This window comes from Mustelus asterias, chromosome 12 (assembly GCF_964213995.1).
Source record: "Mustelus asterias chromosome 12, sMusAst1.hap1.1, whole genome shotgun sequence".
Taxonomy (NCBI): Eukaryota; Metazoa; Chordata; class Chondrichthyes; order Carcharhiniformes; family Triakidae; genus Mustelus; species Mustelus asterias.
This window is the reverse complement of record NC_135812.1, coordinates 24,489,122-24,492,236: the sequence shown is the minus strand read 5'-3', so window position 1 is coordinate 24,492,236 and position 3,115 is coordinate 24,489,122.

Sequence of the window (3,115 nt, the reverse complement as noted above, 5' to 3'; positions counted from 1 at the left end):
GACCCGGGTTTGAATCTCGCCACGGCAGATGGTGGAGTTTGAAGTCAATAAAAAATATCTGGAATTAAGAGTCGACTGATGACCATGAAACCATTGTCAGAAAAACTCATTTGGTTCATTAATATCCTTAAGGGAAGGAAATCTGCCATCCTTACCTGGTCTGGCCTACATGTGACTCCAGAACCACAGCAATGTGGTTGACTCTCAACTACCCTCGGGCAACTAGGGATGGGCAATAAATGCTGGCCAGCCAGCGATGCCCAGGCCCCATGAATGAATATAAAATAGCCCATGCCCTAGCTTGCACCGATGCTATTCACAAAAATCATCCCAATGCTCCCTGACCTACATTGTTCCAGTTTCAGCAATGCTTTGATTTTACAATTTTCATCTTTATTTTCAGATCCCTCCATGGCATCACCTTTCCCTACCTCTGCAATCTCCCCCAGCCTTATGACTGTCCGAGATACCTTCAAATCCGGCCTCTTGAGCATCCCAATTGCGCTACCTTTGAGCATCTCATGTTTCAGTTGTGCAACCTTCAGCTGCTGAAGGCTTAAGCTCTAGAATTCCCTCCCTAAACCTGCCTGCGTCTCCTTACCTCCCTCCCACAAAACACTCCTTAAAACCATGGGAATTCCCATTGACGCCACCCCATGCCAGCTGGAAACCCACGGGCGGGGGAGCACTGCCAATGCGAGCAGAGAACCCCGCCAGCGTGAATGGCCAGAGAATTCCAGCCTAGATCTCCTTATGTGGCTGTGTGTCAGATTTTATTTTGACAACACCTCTGTGAAGCATCTTGAGGCATTTTGTTATGTTAAATAGTATGGGTTGTTGTAGCTAAACAACCGAGACAAATTGCTTGGAGCTTTCCAGGTGTTTTAAAGAAAACAACAAAGTCTATTGTATCTGATCTGTCTGAGTGACTCTGGCAAAAAATTGGGTCAGATTATTTTCACTAACAAGGTGGCTTATCATTAATTGGGAACTGCAGTTCATTTCCCATGGAGATAGTCTGATTACCTTTATCTGTAAGACATTAAATAAATGAGGTGGTGTTTGCAGATTATTGAACCAAAATTCAATCCAGGACTTGGATTCACTTGCAAAGCAAAAATTAGTTTTTCATTTCTAAACAGCCCCAGGCATCTTCAGAGTAATGATGAGGCAGAGAGGGTGCTGTCAACTATGAAAGAGATGTCTGCTCATGAAGGTAAAAGATTAGAAGCTTTATATTTATACTTCACAATCTCTTTATAGCTAATTCATCGAGCTCCATAGAACCTTTGACAGACAACCAAGAAGACTCGAAGCACTCCTGCAACAATCAACCCTAGGAGACCACATATCTGGGTAACTTCAAAGCCAGCAAGGAACCTTGAAAGATATTTAAGTAGGTGTTATGAAGATGTGCTTTTTCGAATATTAATTTGTACTGTTGTCTGCTGGGTATATGTACATTACATATATAGGAAACTTGTTGAAAATAACTGGTGCTAAACAAAGGACACTGGCTTGCAGCAGCAATAAGTTGCATTTGTGAAAGCCACAATTGATTTACGTATGGAGATACTGTAAATAGTCTCACAACACCAGGTTAAAGTCCAACAGCTTTATTTGGTAGCATGAGCTTTCAGAGCGCTGCTTCTTCATCAGGTGAGTTATGCTGATTGACCATCGCAACAGGCCGATAAGATTGCGCCCCTAATATTTCCAGTTACTGGTCTTATATTGAAGCATTGGTTTCAAAATGCCTATGAGTGGTGTCAGGAAAGAGAGACAGTTTTAAGAAATCTGTGCCTGGTACGCTCCCAAAAAAATTCTAAGCCTCGAATTCGCATAAAACCTGGAATAAATCCTGCTGGTTTTTTTCAGCGGGAGTTTAAAAAACAATCTCCCACACTCTGTGCACTGTACAGTGCACTAGTGTGAATCACGTTAAAATTCAGTGGATGGGGCCTATTCCCACTGGAGAGGCCGGCAGCAGACTGCTGAGTGGGCCAGTGCGCATGCGCGATCTGTCAGCGCTGAGATTGGCGCATGCGCAGCGGCCCCTGACTGCCGGCCTCCCGATTGCTGGGAGTTGTTTTGGGTGGTACCTGTCCCTCAGTTTCAGTAAGAAGTCTCACAACACCAGGTTAAAGTCCACTTACCCCAGTCCAACGCCGGCATCTCCACATCATGACTACCTCAGTTTCAGAGCATGGACCAGAATTATTTGGCCGTTTATACCCCGCCACCACTGCAAGTGGGAACATTTGGCCCTCAGCCAAATCTCCATTCACTGCAGCGGGACAGGAGAACCCCAGCGACGGGCAAGGCTGGAGAATCCAGCCCGGGGTGTGTCTGTGTACATTTTAACTGTAGGTTTACAGGGACTGTGTACTTACCAAGAACATTAGAGTATAAGATAGATTCTGTAAATTGAACTATCCTCAGAAACCTGTGTACATCTATGAAGATATAACTGGGGTGAAAGAATTATAGTCAATCTTTTCATGCTTAATAAATTTTTTATTCTTTTGTTAAAAGTTAACCAGCAGTCCTGTGACTCTGTTCATCCAGATCTCTGAAAAGAAAAGTTACGGTCCATTGAGCCAGTGTTCCATTCTGGGGTATGACTATCCAGTAGTAACGGTATGGGTGGCACAATGGGCGGCATGGTGGCACAGTGGCTAGCAGTGCTGCCTCACAGTGCCAGGGACCTGGGTTCGATTCCCGGCTTGGGTCAGCGTCTGTGTGGAGTTTGCACGTTCTCCACGTGTCTGCGTGGGTTTCCTCCGGGTGCTCCGGTTTCCTCCCACAGTCTGAAAGGCGTGCTGGTTAGGTGCATTGGCCTGAAATGTGGCGACTAGGGAATTTCACAGCAACTTCATCGCATTGTTAATGTAAGCCTTACTTGTGACTGATAAATAAACTTTACTTTAACATCAGCTGGAATCATAATAGTGGTGGAGGGAGGGAAGGTTGCAGGTGAGTGCTGTGGGGATAAATCAGAGGGGTCATAGGTGGGGTGGTGGTGACGGCGGCGATTGAGAGGGATAAGGGTGGCAGGAGCCTGAATAAGGAGAGTGCAAAGGATATAGGATGGGGAGAATCAAAACAATGTGAA